This window comes from Alexandromys fortis, unplaced genomic scaffold (genome assembly GCF_014885135.2).
Source record: "Alexandromys fortis isolate MF-2015 unplaced genomic scaffold, M_Fortis_MF-2015_v1.1 scaffold_94, whole genome shotgun sequence".
Taxonomy (NCBI): Eukaryota; Metazoa; Chordata; class Mammalia; order Rodentia; family Cricetidae; genus Alexandromys; species Alexandromys fortis.
In genome coordinates, this window is record NW_026067979.1 from 427,953 (window position 1) to 437,274 (window position 9,322).

The following is a 9,322-nucleotide window of genomic DNA, read 5'->3' on the forward strand; positions in this document are numbered from 1 at the left end:
ACAGATGAACGCCTTGCACTGTACACAAGTCCCCCCCACCCCAGGAATGAAGGTGCCTATGAAGATAACTACAGTACACTAATTACAACCAGCCCTGGAAGAGTGACCCCCTCTTCCTGCATCCTCCAACTGCTTCAAACAGTCTGAGTCTAGAGCTCATCTATAAAAGATTGACTTTTATTAAGCAGACCCCACTAAAATTATTTTCATTTCTCTCAAGATTTAGGAGCGAGCAGTGTGGGAGGCAAGGCTTTGTTGGGTAGCATACAGGTCTGGAAGGGTTGAGACCTTCGTTGAAATGTACGAGTACAGAGAACATGACATGCCTCAGTGGAGGACACAAACGTGTAGCACGGAGAAGCAACCACTTAATCGCTCGGCATTTAACTGCAAGTATTGCCCTGCAAAGGACCCAGGTTCAGTTTCTAGAGCCCAAGGAGGTTGGCTCACAACCTCCTGTAACTCCAACTCAAGGAATCAACTGTCACTTTCTTCTGGACTTCAAGGGCACCTGCACATATGGGAACATACCCACAAACAGATACACATATACCATTAAAAATATTTTTCTAAAAGATTCCTAAAGGTGAATAGTATATACTCATCATAAGAAATATTTTGGAACAATATTTAAACCACATTAAAATAATCATGGTTGAATACAATGTTTCAAAAGAAAAGGATATATAAATTGTGTATGTGATCTTATAACCAATTGATAAGATTCTATATATAAGTTTATACCCAGTCAATAAACTGAACAGAATCAACTAAACTGCTTATACTGATCAACTCTAGAGATGATAGAGTCATGGGCAATTTCGATAAATTTTCTTTTCCTTCTTTCTTTCTGTATTTCCTATTTTCAGTAGTAAATGAATAGAAGGGAAAAAATCTTATTTCCGCCCAGCTATTAACAGATACAGCAATGCTTGGACAGGCCCAAGTGCTGGGTACTCACAGTGTTGCAGATACAAGAAAGACAGAACCTAGACCAGAATAGTCATTGAGAGACCTCATCTCCCCCAAACAGAACCTTCCAGACCAGCCTGTGGACCAACCCAACAAAAGCTCCAACATGCCCTGTAATGAGTGGTGTACTCCATATTTGTATAGGATATGGCACACAACCCAGACAATAGCCCCAAAGAAGTATCTGCTAGATATTGAGCTTAGAAGCTGTCCTTTGCTGTCCTATGGCCATGAGAAGGTCTCCAAATAGAGCAAGGGCCCAATTTTCTACGTATCTCTCAGATCTTACCTCTTCCTATAATCCCAAACCTACATGGACTCTGTGTGGGTCCCAAGATGCACAAGTGTTCACAAGGAATTGAAGGTGTAATCCAACAAACACAAAGATGCTGGTGGTCCAGTTCTCAGAACTGAGACTCTCACCACAGACCAGAGAGCAGAGAGTGGAATCAGAACAGGGAGAGCGGTGAGGAAACACCAAGTGGGGAGGCAGATGGGGACCCTGAGCTTGCTTGCTGGCTAGAATCCTACTGAGGCCTACACAGAGACAAGTAGAGAAATGGCACCCTGACGTGGGATTCCCCTCTGTATACTGTGAACATGTTTTATTACCATTGGCCTAGGGCAGGGCAGAATATAGGTAGGTGGGAAAACTAAACTGAATGCAGGGAGAAAGAAGGCAGAGTCAGAGAGAAGCCATGTAGCTGCCAAAGGAGATAGATGCCAGAACCTTACTGGTAAGCAACAGCCTTGTGGTTGATTAATAGAAATGGGTTGATTTAAGATATAAGAGCTAGCCGGGCGGTGGTGGCGCACGCCTTTAATCCCAGTACTCGGGAGGCAGAGGCAGGCAGATCTCTGGGAGTTTGAGGCCAGCCTGGTCTACAAGAGCTAGTTCCGGGACAGGTACAAAGCTACAGAGAAACCCTGTCTTGGGGAAAAAAAAAAGATATAAGAGCTAGCAACATCTTTAGTCATCAGAGAAATGCAAATCAAAACGACTCTGAGATTCCATCTTACATCTGTAAGAATGCCCAAGATCAAAAACACTGATGACAACTTATGCTGGAGAGGTTGTGGGGAAAAGGGAACACTCCTGCATTGCTGGTGGGAATGCAAGCTGGTATAACCCCTTTGGTTATCAGTATGGTGGTTTCTTAGAAAATTAGGAAACAACCTTTCTCAAGACCCAGCAATGCCACTTTTGGGTATATATACAAAGAATGCTCAATCATGCTACAAGGACATGTGTCCAACTATGTTCATAACAGCATTGTTTGTCACAGCCAGAACCTGCAAACAACTTAAATGCCCCTTGACCAAAGAATGGATAAGGAAAATGTGGTACATTTATACAATGGAGTACTACACAACAGAAAAAAATAATGACATCTTGAAGTTTACAGGCAAATGGATGGAGCTAGAAAACATCATACTTAGTGAGGTAACTCAGACCCAGAAAGATAATTATCATATTTTCTTACTCATAAGTGGTTTTTAAACATAAAGCAAAGAAAACCAGCGTACAAATCACAATTCCAGAGAACCTAGACAACAATGATGACCCAAAGAGAGACATACATAGATCTAATCTACATGGGAAGTAGAAAAAGACAAGATCTCCTGAGTAAATTGGGAGCATGGGGACCTTGGGAGAGGGTGGGGAGGGGAGTGGAGAGGAAGGGAAGGGAGCAAAGAAAAATGTAGAGCTCAATAAAATCAATATTAAAAAGATATAAAAGCTAGCTAGGAATATACCTGAGCCATGGGTCAAACAGTGTTGTAATTAATAAAGTTTCTATGTGATTATTCATGTCTGGGTGGCTGGGAAACAAACGTGCAGTCTCTGTTTACAACACCCATTTCTTCTCAAACTCATTTGGCCTCTGAAGAAGAACGTGTAGCCTGTCTGTGTAGCCATTTTCCAAAGTATAAAAGCCACACATCTCTTAGCCAGATGGCCCGAGCTGTTCAGGACTCCATTTTTTTTTTGTTTGTTTACCATTTTGTATGACTTTGGATAACTTCTTGACTTGGGTCTGTGCAACGTGAATGTCAGCTGTGTGTGTCACAGAGCTTCTGTGAAGATCACATTAGCCAATACATGTGCAACTCTAAGAAGAGCATCCAGCAGAGAACACATGCCCATAAGTGGCATTTCTGCCACTGTGCTCTGACTGTGTGCCAGGGGCCGTACAGGTTCGCCCAGGTTCAAGGAGCCTTTCAGAAAGCAGCCCTCTGACCTTAGACAGTGAGATTCTACTACAGAAATTGCCACGCCAACTCAGCGCACAGGGTGCCAGACCCTGGGTCCACACACAATAGGAACAAAGCTCAGTTATGCCTCCCCAGTAACTGCCTATATCTGGAGAGAAGTGGCCCGCAAGCACACAGGAACCAGCAGTTTGGCAGGAAGTCTGCATTCTGCAAACCCCAAGGGCAGGAAGTCCACACACACCAAAGGGTCCCCACCACACCCTGTGAGAAGGAAGGGCCAGCCAGAGTGGATGGGATGGGTTGTTTCCTCTTCAAAGTAAGGCTTTGAAGAGACGCTCCAGGGCAGTCAGAAGCAGGGTGACTAAGGGCACACACATGTTTCTCACAGCCACCCAATTCCTGACCTTAATGTCACTTAATAAGGCAGGCCTGGAGTCCTATCTGCAAGCAGAATTGCAAATCACTTGGCTGGGACTCCACATAGGAGGTGGCTTTGTAATCTGAGCAGTGTGTCCACTAACAACTAGAGCGAGACCATTAAGTTCATTACACCTGTCACTCTGCCAGCTGAGTCGCCGAACGGCCATGATAAAAGTACATTATGCCCAAGGAGTGCCACCCAACCCCCTCCCGGACAGCTACACCCATCGACAGCAGGCAATTTGTTCTTGGTGTCTGTACCTGCATAAAGAACACAACTGTAAACAGCTTGGAAACATGGCTGTGGAAGACCTCGGGCTCTGAGCAGCGATGCGTGCTTCACCTTCCTGGGAAGAAGAACACGGCTATAGACCAAGATGGAGATAGAGACGGACAGCCTAGTAAAAAACATAGTAAGGAGGGGCAGAGATTTGTTAAGCAGATTCTGCTGAACAACCCCGAAGGGGTGAGAGGCACACACCCTCTCCACCTCTCGACCAAGTTCCAGCACTCCTGGCAGCAGGCAAGGCCTTCTGGGCAGCGGCACCTTCCACCAGGCCTCGGGAGCAGCACATAGCCAGCTGGGCTGCACAGTGGGTTTGCAGGGCAAGCGTGGTGCAGACAGCAGTAATTTATTTACCCCTGTCATGGAACATTAACAATCTGTCTGGAGCTTGGCAAGCACCAACTTGCACTGTCATATAAACTGTCTGACAAACTTAAAAGTTTCATAAATGCTTCTCTTTCCCCAACAGACAACAAAGCATCATTTAAAAAAAAAAATAAGTTGTTATCTTTTCTGTCCCATCGCTCTCTTCCTTTTTCAAAAACTAAGGGAGAACAAGAAAGAAAATCAGCCACCAAAGAACCCACCCAGTCAGAAGTGACCTGTCAGTGATCTCCACCGCCTCACTGGTTTCCCAATACCAAGTAAACAAATGAATGGGGTCAGGAGGGGGGCAGTATGGGGTCAGCTGTGAGGGTGCCGGGGTTACTGAAGAAAAATCTGCAAAACAAAAATATCGTCATTAAAAATTAATAAAGGGTGTGGACATCCAGCCCCCACCTCGCTCCACTCATGGGAATTTGAGCCAGACATTCTGCGTCCTCGTTAAGTGGAAGCTGGCAGGCTGTCAGGGTTTTAGTGGGTTCTGGGAATGCCAATATATTAACCAGAAGACTTTTTGCATACCCTTCAGAGTTTTTATTCTAGAAAAGTCAACCATTTGGCACAGTAGAGCCTTATTTTTGTCCAGGAAAGCTCTCAGCTGCCAATCAAGAGAGAAATTACAGCTACGTTCTTCATAATTTCCAAGACCTAACTGGAAAACAAGCTTGGTGGAGAGAAACAGCTTAAAAAGGCCAAAGCACCACTTTTAGGAGGAATTCAAAGAAAAGCAATTCATATTTAAATCAAATGGATATGTATCGAAACAGACATTATTCTCAAGCCTTCCTGCAACAGAGGAAAACCAGTATTAATTGGAAATTTGAACCCAACAGAATCCATAGCCATGAACAGTACAGGTGCTTGCTATTTCCTTTTGTTGCCAAACATGAACACAAGCAATGGCGTACGTGTACACATGAGCCACATGCACACACGCATGTGTGCATACACACACACACATACACACACACACACAATCTCCCCCAAAAGTGGCAGGTCTTGGGGTTATAAAATTCAAATAATATGCAGAATTCCTGTTCCTATTTTGTGGGGTAAGGGCATGCATGTGTATGTGTTTATGTGTGTGCACACGCATGTGCGAGCCAGAGGTCAACATCGGGTCTTTTTTCAATCTCTCTCCAACTGTACTTTTTGAGTCAGGGTCCTTTCACTGAACCTGGAGCTCGCCAAATCATCTAGACTGGCTGGTTAGCAAGCTCCAAGTATCCGCTCATCTCTGAAGCTCAGCACTGGTGTCTACATGGGCACCAGGGATCTTAACTCCAGTCCTGGTGCTTACGTGCCAAACATCTGACCGACTGAGCCATCTCCCCAGGCCCAGTTTTCTTATTTTAAAACTCACAATTCACTTCCCGTGTATACTCATAATATAGGTCAAGATGTAATTCCCATTTAACGCAGCCCATGCTGGCAGAAAGTAACTTTGACACCAGAGAAATAATGGCTTCTGAGAGGCTTTTCTACCAAAAAGGACTAAGGACACAGAGAACAAGTGAGCCAAAGACAGATGGCGGGACAGAGAGGAGGTAAGGGAAACATAAGAACACCACAGTTGGCCACTTCTAACAGCTACTACCCATGTCCATGCGAATCATGTTGAGTAACGCCAACATTTTTTAGGTTAAAATGCTACACTCCTATTACTTCCCCGCTGTCGCTTTCAACTCTGACCCCAAAGGAGAAATGTATGCTGGAGACTCCACAAGCCCAGATACAGTAGAAAGAAAAAAAGAGACATGACCAGGGGTTCTATAAAGATTTACCCAATCTACACACTTTCAGGTATTCCTGCTCAGAATCCTCCCGGTTTGGGCTTTATATGATGACATAGGACAATCCTACATACCACTATAAAGTGACTGACAATGTGGGGTACATGCACAGGGATCCAGAGTTTGGGGGTCTTTACTTAGCAGCCAGCCAGAAACTACCCACAGGGAGCAAAAGTCATCCTTCCCTCTCTTTGCTTCCCTGCCAGGTGAGGAATCCACCCCTCCAGCAACCCGGATAAAAAAAACAGACAGTGACCCATGAGCTACAGGGCTGCTCTGCCAGGCTGCTAAGTCAAGCAAGACTATACAGCACAGACCCAAGCTGTAAACACCTCTGCAGACAGGTCCTTGCTCTCAACACGCCAGGCAAGAAAACTATTCTTAGAACAGTTAGCAGTTGGGGGAAAACAAATATTTGCCTATGGATGTCTATATTCTAACGGTGAACGGCGGGGAAAGGACTGTGGAGCCTCACATCATATGCCAACAGATGGCCACGGAATCACTCAAGAGGCACCTGGCACTGGCTGGGCGCCACCGAGGGATCATGGTCATGAAAAGCAAGCACCCAAAAGGACTCAAAGATAGCCAGCCGTAACTACTACCTGCTGGCTAGAGTCTGCTCCAACACAAATACAAACTTACAGGAACTGGAACCAGAGACATGGGCAGTGAACTCTTCCAGGGGTAAGAGCAGAACGCTAAGACACTAGAGGGCTTTGTTGTTGTAGGAGTTGTTGTTGTTGTTGTTTAGACAAGGGGAATGGTAGCTACAATTCCATTACAGTAGTCCCGGCTCCAATTCTTAACTGTGTTCTACATTCATAGTAAAGTTGTGTCTTAAAGAATTAAACTTCCACAGGGATGGCAGAAAACAAATATTAAATGTCAATAAATACATGTGGATAATATTCAGACCCATTCATTGTCCATGTCATGATTCAAATTTGACATCGTTCCTTCACAGAACATATATTCTATATTCCAAAAGCAATGTGCAAAGGCAGAGTCACGATGCCAGTGAGCCGAATTTACACTCGAAGACTGTAGCTTCTCTCATACAAAACGCGGGCCTGGCTTGGCGTGTGTATTCTTCATAGACCCTCCCATGAAAACCAACACACAATCCTGAAGGCCCAGGTTAACTAGAGATAGGAGGATAAAGTATGGGGACACCCGAAACAATTAATAGAAAGAGCCATGGTAAGTGAGCTTGGCAATGCTAACCCAGCATAGGCCCCTGCTTTTTGTACCTGGTGCTGGGACTGAAAGCCAGGACCTCAGCATCCTAGGAAAGCCAGCTGTGGGGGAACATTACCTCCCCACTCCAGCACTCTACTCTGAAGGTCTAGCAGGACTCACCATCTCTATCCCGGTCCACCTCTAACACAGTTCTTGAACGTCACACCCCAGTGTGAACACACAGAAGGTCACCAATAAATATCACAGTCATAATTAATTCTAACTTTTAGTGAGGAGTTTCAGGGATGGCAAGATGGCAAAATAATTAGAAAAGAAGGAGGAAAAAAAAAACAAAGAAAACAGACACAGAGGGGGAAAAAGCCAATCAAAATAATCCGTTCTAGCTCATTAAAAGTCTTAGTGGAAAAACAGACCACTCCGCTGACTGATGTGGCCACTGACACTCAGCAATCGCTCCTGTGCTGGGGCAGAAACTAGGAAGCCCCACTTGTTTTAACGAGTTTCTTGCTGTCCTGACTGGCCAATGCAATGACTCTCCAGGTAACCCGGAACAGACACGCCTGGTGTGGGCTCTTGGAATGACGCCCACCCACCATTTACCCCTGTAGTCCTGAAACCTCTGCACACCGAGAACCCTCCAATTAAAAAAGAAAGAAAGAAAGAAAGAAAGAAAGAAAGAAAGAAAGAAAGAAAGAAAGAAAGAAAGAAAGGCAGACAAAAGTTTAAAAACAAGCAAGCAAATGCTCTCTGTGGCACCACAGCGAGTTAACGCACAGAGAGCCTACTGTCTCCCAGCAGCGTACTCACAGGGCGCGCCCCCAGCCGTGCCCAGACGGCACGCGGGCAGGGGTCCCGGGAAGCCTCCTCCAGCCTGTGGAGCGCAGAGCCCACAACAAAGACAAGTGCAGAGCCCGGCTGGGTGCTCTTCGCTTCCTGTTTATTCCACCGTGAGGGTCAAAGAGAAATTCAACACACGCCTGCTTCCTCCCGGCCCGGAGACCCAGCCTAAGTGTAACAGCAGCCGCCCCAGACAATCGACTTTGCCAACCAATGCCAGGAGCCCCGGGCAGCCCGCGGCCGACGTCAAAGAGCGCGGGAGGGGGGGGGGGGGACCCGGGGAGACAGTCTGAAGGCTGGGAAGCCTGGAGCCCTAGAGCCGGGGCGCAAGGTGCAGGGGGAGGCTCCCGCGCCGCCTTCTCGCTGCTGACCTCCAGCCCCCCACGACTGCAGCAGTTCGCACACAGGCCTAGGAGCGTCGCCGCCTGGGGCACGCACCCCCGCGCCCACCCGGACCGCTGGGCACTGCTGGATGAAGCAGCTTCAGCGGGACACTCTACAACACCGGGTCCCGGTCGGCAAGACTCTGCCAGCCGAGCGCTCCGAGGATGGCCAAGCGTCCCCGGCCGCCCTCCGCGCCCACCCGCGGCACTGCCTGGCAGACCTGGTGAGCGGGTCTCGGGGACGCCGGGGCTGGCAGGGCAGCGGTCGCCGGCGCTGGCTGGCGGGCATCCCGGTCCTTTGCCCGCCCCCTCCTCCCGGCTCTGCTCAGAGGTGAACTCCGGCCAGACGCAGAGACCGCGGCGGGCGGCACTCACCTGCAGCAGCCCCTAGGTGGGCGAGCGGGACCGCCCACCGTGCAGTTCGGCCACCGGCCCTGCGGGCTGCGGGGGAGGGGCAGCGCTCCGGGTGGCGCGACACGGCGCGGCGTGGCTCTTTAAGAGGGACCTGCCACCGGGCTCCCGGAGCTCCCCGCCCCCCTTTCGCCTTCTCAGGACTTGCAGCCTGTCTGGCGGCCGCCGCGGCTCCTCCCCGGCTCGCTGGGGATCCCCGCCGGCTGACGGGAGGGAGGAAGGCAGGAAGGGAGAGCGCCGGTGCTGTCGGGCTGGGGACCGGGTCCCGCCACCGCCACCGCCACCGCGCCGAGGCCGGGTCTGTCTCAACTCAGCCTCGGCCGCTCCTCCCCCGACTCTGCGGCGGGGACCCGGCGCGCGGCCAGACGGCGGGGGCGGGGGGCGCCGCCGGGGATGCGGCCCCGCCCAGGTGCACA

The 9,322-nt window shown here is 48.7% G+C and overlaps 1 protein-coding gene across 9 annotated transcripts in view; it reads right to left on the reverse strand.

The window, feature by feature from the left end:
- The window catches only part of Ldlrad4 (low density lipoprotein receptor class A domain containing 4), a 315,823-nt gene extending 306,805 nt beyond the window's left edge, over nucleotides 1–9,018 (reverse strand). For 5 of the 9 annotated variants that reach the window (XM_050157938.1, XM_050157944.1, XM_050157942.1 and 2 more), the window contains exon 1: nucleotides 8,083–8,361. The gene's annotated coding sequence lies outside the window, so the exon portion shown is untranslated. Of the gene's footprint in view, nucleotides 1–8,082; nucleotides 8,362–8,870 lie in introns of those variants that run through there. The other 4 variants (XM_050157940.1, XM_050157946.1, XM_050157941.1 and 1 more) reach the window with 4 other exon arrangements.
- Nucleotides 9,019–9,322: the final 304 nt, after the last annotated feature.